Source organism: Xiphias gladius, chromosome 1 (assembly GCF_016859285.1).
Source record: "Xiphias gladius isolate SHS-SW01 ecotype Sanya breed wild chromosome 1, ASM1685928v1, whole genome shotgun sequence".
Taxonomy (NCBI): Eukaryota; Metazoa; Chordata; class Actinopteri; order Istiophoriformes; family Xiphiidae; genus Xiphias; species Xiphias gladius.
In genome coordinates, this window is record NC_053400.1 from 4,015,766 (window position 1) to 4,027,540 (window position 11,775).

Genomic DNA, 11,775 nt, shown 5'->3' on the forward strand with positions numbered 1-11,775 from the left:
CTCTCAGTACTACTGGGAATCTAATATTAATTAACTTATTATGAACTTATTATAACTTAGGTTCAGAAACAAAGACCATGCCTCACTCTAATTCAGTTGCCTACACCTACCTATATACAGTAGATGTGTCTAACCCCTTTCTCTCCTGTTCCATTCCACTGAAATGACACAAATGATAAGAACTTTTCCAACAGTAAAAAGGCTATGTTTCTAAAATTCAATCAGCAGGCCACTCAAATCCTCCCCAGCTTCCAGGTTCCCTATCCAACACCCCCTCTACACAGACCGAAGATGTCACTGTGCTGCCCGCCGCAGCAGAGCCATGCAAGGCGTCTTCAGCCCTAGCTGGCGAGGGCCAAGTTGTATCCACCCAAGTGCTTGCTACCTCCGTTGTTTAGATGTCTAATATATTCTCTTTTTTTATCCCTGTGTCTGCAGGCTGAACTCGCATCCCTCCATTCCAGAATGCTTTCCTTTCCCCTTCCTTCAGCCTCTACCAACATGGCTCTTAGGCCTCCGAATCCTCCTCTACTTATGTAAACACCTTAAGCCCCTCAGCAGCAGCAAGCCACTGGGCTTCCTCTCATCAGTTTACTCCATTTCCTACTAACGTGTTCTTTTGCACTTCCATACACAACCCTAACCCCTCCACTAACCGCTTATGGATCTATTCCCCAGGGTGTTGACAAAGAGGATGATGTACTTACCAGAGTGACAGGATGGTCTGGAGTAATTTTGATGATATAGACTGCAACATATCAAACAGCCACTTCCTCACCAACTGTTCCTTCTGCAATGGTGCTCATTCCCCATTACGAGATTCCCAGTTGCCTTTACAACCCAACCAAACACGGATTATTATTATCCCAATAAAACCACCTCAAAATACCTATTTAAATCAACACCCTCAGGTTTGCCCTTAGTAAACACTGAGACCTTGAATTAATAAGTTTTCTGATAAAAGGTTTAATTCAGGGTTTCGACGCAGGCATTGAAGTAATCACTGATTCTTTATTCATTTGCCACAACCTTCAGTCAACTCTTTAACCATCCACCACATCAGCCTCATCGGCATTGCTATTGCTAGAAAATATTGCTCCAAAAGACACTCATCATCAACCTTTGTTCCTGGCTCATGGTTCATGGTTCCTAAGCACCCAGCACAAACAGTCATATCCCAAATGTAGATTTTCCCATGCAGGACTCTAGCATTATCCATACCATCAAGCTCATTAACATGGCAGGATGCGGTGCTTGGCTAGCCAAAGCCAAAATCATCAATGCTTTTGAAGTTCTTCCAAGTCACATTTGCCTACTAATTCAATTGCCTACGCCTACTTGTACAGGTGTGTCTAATCCCTGTCGTTGTGTTTGTTAGTGAATTGTTAATCTGCCTCCAACTTGACTTGTGGTAACACTTTACATTCAGCCTTAGCCCATCAATCAAGCAGATGTGTGAGAAGCCTATCACTGTGGCCACATCCTGCTTTTCAGTTTATTTACCGACCCAACATTTGAGGTAAACGTCTCACAGAAAGATCATGGCAAAGCTGTGATGACAGAGAAGCCAAACATGGCACCAGGAAGCAGAGAGCTGCGAAAACAAACAAACACTCCCAGTGTGGCACAGTGTCTTTAGGAAAGGCGGTACCACAGAGCACATATCTCCAAGTCAGATCTCTCACAAAACATTGGAGAGAATAGGTAATCATTAGAGTCTTGGTAAACAGGGATGTTTACTTAATGTGACATTTATCTAACTAGGTACATCAATGAAATCAAATTATCATGCCTTATTTCTTAACACCACTTTGATTTAAAGGTAGAAGCAATTACAGAGCAGAAATAATAGTGTGTCCTGTGAAAGACTTCATGATTACACATCTCAACAATTCCCACATTACCTGAAAAGCAGTCAGATAACAACTTAGCCAAAAAACGCCCAAATGACAGGGGAACTTAAACATGCAGAAAACAAATGTTGAGTTAGAGTAACACATTCAAGCACTTGGATATAATGGAGGAAGTACACTGATGAATCACAAGCTACATTGGCCAAGCATTGAAATTTTTGTATGACCTTATTTCTGAGTACTTTACTAAGCTGGGTTGTTCTTTGTTGATCTTGGCTGTCTAAAAATCAACTCACCGCAGGCATGCTTAATGTTGTCTTGATTGGATCAAAGGAAGGGACCCGATTCTCACGTTTTCATGTACTTGTCCAGTTAGTTAGTAAGCTATTTCTGAATAATGCAAAGCGTGTATTGCAAGTTGCTTTGGACAAAATGCCAAATTAATCTAATGTAAAGTAAGCCTCATTATTTGACATTAACTCTGCAACCATTTGCAAAGCATAGTGAAGTAAAGGCTACAAGACCTTCTCCAAGCAGTTTGATGTCCATGGGAGCGTAGCCAACCTCCCTGGACATGGCCAGAAGGAACAGAAGGATTGATTCAATGGTGTAAAAGGAACCAATTAAAACTTCAAAACCGACAGAAGCTGACCTCCAAGATGAAGGTACAACACTGTCCAGTCACACCATATATCGGTTTCTGAATGAAAGTGGCCTCCATGGAAGACGATCCCGGAAGACCCCACTTTTGAAAGAGAAACATAAAAAAGTCTGACTGGAGTTTGCTAAAATGCATGTTGACAAGCCACAATGGTTCTGGGAGAATATCCTTTGGATACATGTAATAAAATTAGAGCTTTTTTGTAAGTTACATCAGCTCTGTCTTCAACAAAGAACAAATGAAGCTTTCAAAAAACACCATCTCCACTGTGAAACATGGAGGAGGTTCAATTATGTTATGGGCTTGTTATGCTGTGTCTGGCACAGGGTGCTTTGAATCTGTGCAGGGCACAATGAAATTAGAAGATTAAAGGCATTCTGGAGCTAAACATAATGCCAGTTTAGAGGAGGCACCCATCAAACCTGAGAGAACTGGAGAAGTTTGAGAGCATTAAGAGCTACAGAAAAGAAAAAATGATAAAATGACGTGCTACAAAATATTAGCTCATATTAAACCTTATTTTTTCCATGCCATTTTCATTTGTTGTATTATTTAAAATAATATTTTACATTGAATATCTAAGCAAAGTGTCTATTCTATTAAGTAGGGAACAGAGAATAGTGGATGCAAATTACTTTTGTCAGTTTCAACTTTTTGTCAGATAAAATAACGTTTTTTCTTTTTTAAGTGGAGGCTTATTTGGAGGGTCAAAATTCCAAATTGTATGTGCATTCACATCTGTCTGGCCCACTGGAAAGAAGAATAAAAAGGGATTCAAACTGAAAGCAATAAAGTGCATCAAAACGTAATAGCTTGGACAATTTGACAAAATTAATGTCAAATTCATCATGAAAAACTGTCCATCTAAATGGACAGTTGACAGTACATACCACACGTTCTGAACAGATGTCATTCCATACTTGTGCAAGAATTCAACTTCTAAATAGCAGACTGAGTTATTTTGTAATATATTGCACAACAACATGACATGTTCTTTACTTACACAGTTAAATTAATGGCATGTAGAAGAAGATAAGTCCTATTTTACAGACACACAAACACTGTAGAGTTTTTACTGAAGATGCACCACAGGATGCATATCCTGGACTGTGGGAGCTGAGTCACACTCTTATTTACGCAGGTGTCTGACATCGATACAAGCCTAATGATCCTCCTCCTTAGAGCAACACAGCGTCATGTTTACACCTGAACAATGTGCCATATTGTGGTCAATATTCATAGCTGACTGAGTGATGGGTGTGGATGACTGCATACTGAGATGTTTTATGCACTAAATAAGCCACTGAATAGACATTTAATGTCCAAGTGCAACATGTTGGTAATTTTTTCTTAAAAATCATTTTATTCAGCCTGCTTGGTAGCTGAAAGTAATTTTTATTTATCAACATGTAAATGTTGATGTCTAATAAAAATTTAAAGCATACACAGATTAGGGAAAGGGCCCTTAGACACTAAAGTCCCCTTTCTAGCCCACAGTAGACACACACACACACACACACACACACACACACACACACACACACAATTCATGCAGGCGTCACGATGGCTTCTTTTCTGTACACCACAGAATTGAACATGGTTTTAAGAAGAATCTTGGAACCCATTGACTAACCAACAGTGGATCTTAAATCACATAAAACTCTGAAAACATGCCCTGGAGCTGTAGTGATTCTGTCCTCAAACTGAAATCATAAGATGAATGTAAATTAGAAAGCATTTAGAATGCAAACTTCTGGCACACAATCCTACACATTATTTGAGTGACAGAAAGTGGTTAGTGGATCAAAATACACAGTGATCAACATGACATCATAATGTCAGGATGTTGGGGATGGATCTGAAAGCCTGCTGATCAGGACGTGAGTCGGAAGTCGTGTTACATCTGATACCGGTCCCCCAAGGGCATATTTTCTATAGATAAAATTCAGACTTAGCTGTTCCTGGTCTGTACAAGATCCAGTCCTCGCTCGAATGAGTTTTAACGTTTTTTTGGATGTCTTAATCTTGATTGAATTCTGCTCACTTTAATCCCAACATTACAAAAGCAAGAGGTAAAGCAATATGCATCATTATCCTCTCCAAATTAAGCTGTAAGCTACATAAAGCCCATAACATATAAATTCAAAAGGCATTTTAGTTTATTACAATTAGAAACACTTACAACTGTGGCTCGGGCGGCAAACACTAACTACTGTGATATCTGCTGCTGGTGCATTCTGACATTTCCCGGAGAACCCCATCTCCGGCAACATTAAGAGTGATCCTTAATGTTATCAGTAACGCCTGTGTCCTTCCTACTATGACAAGTTGTAAAAAAGGCCAAAGTATTATCCATTGCATGGACTTTCTGCTAACAGTCCCACAAAGCAATCCTTCACATTTTAAAGATGCACAGATGTTTTGTAGATTTACAGACGAGCGACATTATACCTGTCTGTGAATATGCAAATTAAAGATAAGTACTACTCACTTAAACTACTGACTGTATTCTTATATATGGAGTAGTGAGTGAGTGAACAAGTGACTGAATTCAAGCACAGCTAATATTCATAAGCCTATAAGCTTTATATACTGTATGAAAAGCATGATCAAAATTTATTCTTTAAACTCTCTCTGTCTTTACATTTATATCTGTAAATGACACCTCCACTGTTTTCCTTTCCAGCATTACATAGTAGAACCTTAAAGTTTGACCTTAAGTTTAGTTATGCTTCTGTACTGGCAATACTGTAGATGTGAAAGCAGACAAACTGCTTTCACAGATTGTTCAGTTTGGCCGGGCAGTCAGCTCTAGGAAAAGTCCTGGTTGTTCCAAATTTCTTCCATTTAAGAATTATGGAGGTCACTGTACTTTTGGGAACCTTCAATGCAGCAGAATTTTTTTTGTAGCTTTCCCCATATCTGAGCCACAATACAATCCTGTCTCTGAGCTCTGCAGGCAGTTTCTTTGACCTCATGACCGGGTTTTTGCTCTGATGTGCATTGTCAGCTGTGAGACCTTCTATAGACAGGTGTGTGCCTTTCCAAATCATGTTCAATCAGTTCAATATACCACAGGTGGACTCCAATCAAGGTGTAGAAACATTTTAATAAATTAGCAAACATTTCTAAAAAAAACTGTTTTCACGTTGTCATTATGGAGTATTGAGTGTTGATTGATGAGGGAAAAATGTTTTTTTTATTGTAGCATAAGGTTGCAACATAACAAATTGTGAAAAAAATGAAGGGGTCTGAATACTGCATGTATAGGAAGGAAGATGTCCGCCCAGAATGAACTGCGAAGAGAGTGCCTTAGGCAGCAGAAGTCAGAGGGTAAGGAGGAGGAAGAGAAGTATCATCAGTATCGTCGATAGGATAGGAACAGTATCATCGGCAAAGGTGTCCCTGAGACAGTCCAGCACATAATAGCAGGGTGTAAAAACAGCTGAGCTGCTGGCCAACCAACCAGACATATTGGTGGAGTAGAAGAAGGCAGTTGTGACAGATGTGGCAATCCCTGCTGACAGTAACATCAGAAAGAAGGAGTACGAGAAGTTTGAGAAGTACCAGGGGCTGAAGGAACAACTAGAACAGATGTGTAAAGTGAAGTCAAAAGAGGTCCCAGTGGTAATAGGAGCATCAGGTGCTGTGAACCTCAAACTGGGAGAGTGGCTCCACCAGATTCCAGGTACAACATCTGAGGTCTCTGTCCAGAAGAGTCCAGATCTGAGAACAGCTAAGATACTGCACAGAACCCTTAAACTCCCAGGCCTCTGGTAGAGGACCCGAGCTTGAGGAAGACACAAACACACACACAAAACGTAGGCCACAATGCAGAAGAGACAGGTATAAGAGAAAGGACATGAGGCAGCAGGCCACAAGATGATTAGGTAGACGCTGGAAGTAGAGAAGGTGAGGATGGGAAGGAAACAGTAGGGAAAGGGGGCCTGGGCAAAAATGCGGTTCTGGGAGGATTCTGAGTTACGCAGAAAAGACATAGAGATAAATAGAGAGAAAGGGTGGAAATGGGAAACTGGCTGTGACCACATCTTGAATTATGGTCTGTCTATCAAAAAAGTTTTAATGAGTACTTATTAAGTAATTTTCACATTCATAAGTTAAATTTTGATATAACAAAGTATATATTTCTTTGTTGTGATAAAAAATAATAGGCCATTGCAGTACGAGATTCCAATAAATGTGACCATTTTGTTTTATTTTAATTTATTTGAAGATTACGACTTGAAATTACAGCTCTGCTCTGAAATCCAAAACTTAAAAACTCTAAATACTGTCTGAAGTTTCACTCTGCACTGTGACATTTACTTTATCTAGCATTTTAAGATTTATATAAAGAAATGTTCAGATACTTAGATGCTCTAAGTTGCTAGAAAGGAAAGTTTAGCAAATTTTGGAATGTGTAATAATTGGCCAGTTATTATGTTTGGCCTGTTTCAAGTTGTTGCCCATACATTCTGTGTGGTGGGCACCATCTTGATGAATCATTACACAACAGGTGGGACTTTGTGCAGTGACAGAACTCAGCTATATCATCACAGTTTACCAAAGATAATGTGTGTGGTGACGTCTGTTTGTGCATGGTCATGGTGTTGGGTGTGACGGGGTGGGGAATGGGAGTTGGAGGTTCACAATCATACATTAGGTACACAGAGTAAAAAATGGACCACGAATCAACAAGTCTGCATTCCTAACAAGTACTACATTACCTGATACTACTGATTACTTTATCCTTTCTGGTTCAGAGTATGCTCATCAGTAAAATCCCACCATGAATTTTTTGGTTGAACATAAATCTACTTACTATTGAACATCCATAACAACACTTCGATAAAGAATTCCCTAAGTACAACATAGAAACGGCACAAGAACATAACCGCTGTGGAGAAGAATTGTCATTAGAAATCTGTATGCATGTTTGTTTTGATCTTTTTTTATTTAATGCAATTGTAGGTAAACTTTGACAGCTTTGAAACTGGTCGTGTTATTTGTGCTCATCAACAACAACCACTGGAACTTTTATATCTGGAACTTATCTTGTATTATTTGTCTTTTCATGTACACCACTTCACAAGTAGTGAAACAAAAAGTATTTGTTCCTTTTTTGTTCTGTCACAGTACATTAATGCAGAAACCAGCACGGTATTTCTAATGGATCCAGTGTCTTCAGAGCTTGAGGACGCTAAACATTCTGCTAAAAGAATACAGTAAATCAACATTTAGGCTTAAGAATTTTGAAAATTCTAGCACAGATATATCAAAATGTTAGCAATAAAGGCTGAATACATACAGCATATACTACAGATAGTTCTGATAGACTGCATAGAATCTAAGATAGTTCTAGTCTACAGTGTGAATAGTACTGATTTCATTCTTGAAGTATTAAGACAAAACAAAAGTTTTCTGTCATTTAATACTTCACTGATAAGTGGGATGTGAAGATTCTTAAAGAACAAATTATGTTAAGTCCCAACAGTCAGTTCTGACAGTATTTTAACCAGTGAATCATGTCTGGAATTTCTTTAGTTTGAGAAGTACTGAGCAAAGTCTGGCCAGCTGATTTTTACAGTATACAGTGGTAAACTGATATAATGGCTGCCTTACATGAGAACTGTAGCCCATTAAATTTTCATGTAAAATTACTAAGTTATATGAAGGTTAAACCATTAATGCTGTCATGATGATCACAGGTTGCCTAAAAAGCATTTTATGAGGGTACCTTGTCATACATCATTAAAACAGGAGACTTAGCACAGGCTGAATACAGTTGTCTGAGAGCATTTTTAAAGCAAAATTAGCTCTACCAGGATGTGAATGTTTCTGTGAGCTCTTGTACAGACCGTGAAGGCTGTTGTCTTGTCTTGACTACAGTTTTTTGTCAATGTCCCCTGCTGCTGCCACCTGCTGCCACCTGCTGCCATCTGCTTTCCAGGCAAGACGCGGTTCATCTCCAGTGAGCCTAACATCTTTACATAGGCACTGAAATGCATCACTAATGCAGCATTTCCACTATCACTTCTATTCAGACCATTTGCTCAAAGGTGAAACTGCAGCAAGCAGGTCAATTTTTTCCTGTTGGATTTTTTTTCAGTTTTACACTCATTAAGTATCTCAAGAAGAATTGTTTCTTACTTCTATGAAAAAAGTATCTGTTTCCAGAGATTCACAAACACTTCTGAGGAAACAATCATTAGAACAGAACAAAAGCATTATTCATCAGCCTATAATCCTATCCGCTAGCAACATTCCTTAACCCATTAATATCCACAGTAAATTTTTATAATTTCCTTTACAGCGCTTAAAGTACTAGCTGAGCTGAGCACAAATCCATTCTCAAATTGTTCAAATTAGGCTAAAGCACATGTTTTTCTTAACATCCTTTTTTAAGTCATTATTCACAAGGTGTTATTCATTTTATCATTTTTCACAAAAACACTAGTGGAATCACAAGTTCCTATGATCACATGTTCAGTAAATTTATGCACTTAATGAACAGATAGACTCAAGTATGAATCAATTATAAAAAATTTTGCTCTCAGGGAGAAATGATGAGAAATGTAGCTCACACAAACACACACACACACACACACACACACACACACACACACACACACACACACACACACACACAAACACACACACACACACACACACAAACACACACACACACACACACACACACACACACATACATACTTGCCGTACATTAGTTGTTAGGACACTGATTGACATAACACATTCCCTAGCCCCTTGCCCTAATGTTAACCATCCCAAATAAATGTCTAACCCCAACCCTTACCCTAACCCTAATCTAAACCTAATAGTAACCTGGATCCTAAAGTCTTAACAGCGCTTAGAAGTTGTAAGGACTGGTCAAAATGTCCTCACAATGATGGTTTCAAATCAAAATTTGTCCTACTTCCAGCAATTCTGTTTATTATTATATAAAAGTCTTGAAATCTGTACAAAACGTATATTATATTCAACTGTATTTTAAAATATCTTACTTTAAATTTCAAAAGCAATGTATTTATAATGTAGTGCATAAAATATTTCACAATTCAGCCGTTCACAAACAGTATTTCAAATCAGCAGTTCATGCAAATTTTAATTATGTGGAATATTTAACTTCAAAACTTTAAATTACACAACTGTATAACAATTTAATTTATCATCCATAACAGTGCTCAACAATTCTTTGCTGTCATGAAGAAAGGCAACAGAAGCTTCAACCCCCAGATAAGGAGCTGTCACCAAGCAAAGAATTGTTGAGCACTGTTATCAAATTGCTAAAATTACTATGCAAATGAAAAAAATGTAAAGGTTTGAATTTTCCTTATCAATACAATTTGCATGAGTTTGTGAAATACTGTTTGTGAACTAATGAATTTTGAAATATTTTATGTCTAACATTTTAAATGCATTAGGTAGGTTGCAGTTGTAGATCAAGACTCTGCAGCTTCAGAATAAAGTGTAAGCCTGCATTCTGGGAGCACAGTGTTCAAGTGGGGTAATAGTGTACTATGAGCTCTTTAAGATATGATGGTGCCCATTAAGGGCTTTGTAGGCTGGGGACATGGAATCCAAGTGGGTCATTTTCCATGCCTCCATTGTGGAGGTGACTGCTCGGTGTTGTGGTCAGAAGGTCGTAGATACCTGTCATGTTGGCAATCTGTGAACCCACTAGTGGACACCAGTGGTGTCCACTAGTGGTGTCCACCAGGCCTTTCAGTATTGGTTGACCCATGGGGTCTCCTGAAGCAGTAAATGGGTACTGGCAGGCCAGAGGGGCGATGGAGAGAGACTTGTGGTTGACCTCAAGGCTGTTCTGGTAAACACTTAGACGACACAGGAAGGGAAAGCAAGGCTTAGCCCACGCTGTTTTACGGAAGAGAGGAGAGCTGCTGACTCTGACTGGGGATGTCTTCAGGCAGTGGAAAGGGAACCAGAGGAACCCCTGAACCAAAAGCTGATTTTGAAGACTCTAGGAAAGCCTCACTCAGATGTGTGCCAGATGTAAATGAGACTCATCCTGAGATGCTGAAGGCTGTGGACATTGTCTTGGCTGACATGCCTCTTTAGTGTCACATGGAGCTTGGGAACAGTGCGTGTTGCACATTGCTCATTCAGGATGAGCAATGTGGATTACGACCCAGGCATGGAATGGTGGACCAACTCTTTACCCTTGCAAGGTTACTGGAGGGGTCATGGGAGTTTGCCCATCCAGTTTACATGTGTTTTGTGGACTTAGAGAAGGCTTACGACAATTTCCTCTGGGGTGTCTTGTGGGGCTCACTGCAGGAGTATGGGGTACTGGTCCTTATATAACCGGAGAACATTAACTGAAGTTCCTGACCTGTATCTGCATGATTTATGCAATGCACTGCTGCCACATGATTGGCGGATTGGATAAGCAGGTGTACAGGTGTTATTAATAAAACACACTTCAACAACAACAATCTGACAACTAATGATAGGAACAAAGATTCAAACAATTAAATTAGCCCTTATGACTTTATGGAATCCTCTAAATTTATGCACTCATTTATTCAGGTTTTAACGTGTAATCCGCGTGTATTTTTATGTATTCATGTCAGGAATATTTTGTGGTTGTGCAAATAATAACTGTTCTCTTTCAGAAGCAAATGGAGACGTAGAGTGATGTTGATAAAACCTGATAGGGAGAAAGTCATGATGGTTGGCACAGGAAAATGCAATTTACATCTTATCTCGTGCCAACGGTCAGTGTTGGTTTCTTTTAGCTGTGATGAGCTTTCCCTAACCATAACCAAGTAATTTTGGAAGGCACTAACAAACGATTTTTTGCATACGTTGGAGGACTTGCTGGTTTTGGACACACACACACACACACACACACACACACACACACACACACACACACACACACACACACACACACACACACACACACACACACACACACACACACCATATCTTAGACACAGTAGACAGGTTCTAAAGTAAAGGTTTTCAGGTGGGTAACCATATACACTTTAAAATGTTCAAAATGCAGCATTGTAGGCTTTCTACAAGATAGAGTACACTATGAGTCACCTGAGCAGCAAGGTAGAACCCCACAGCAAACAGGATGCCCCAAACTGAGCAATAATAAACTCTCTTTGGGTTAATTTCCTCATTTATGCCATTATTTGAGTAATATATTAAAGGGGCATTCCCTGATACCGTTATAGTACCCAACAGTAACACTGAATCCCCACATTT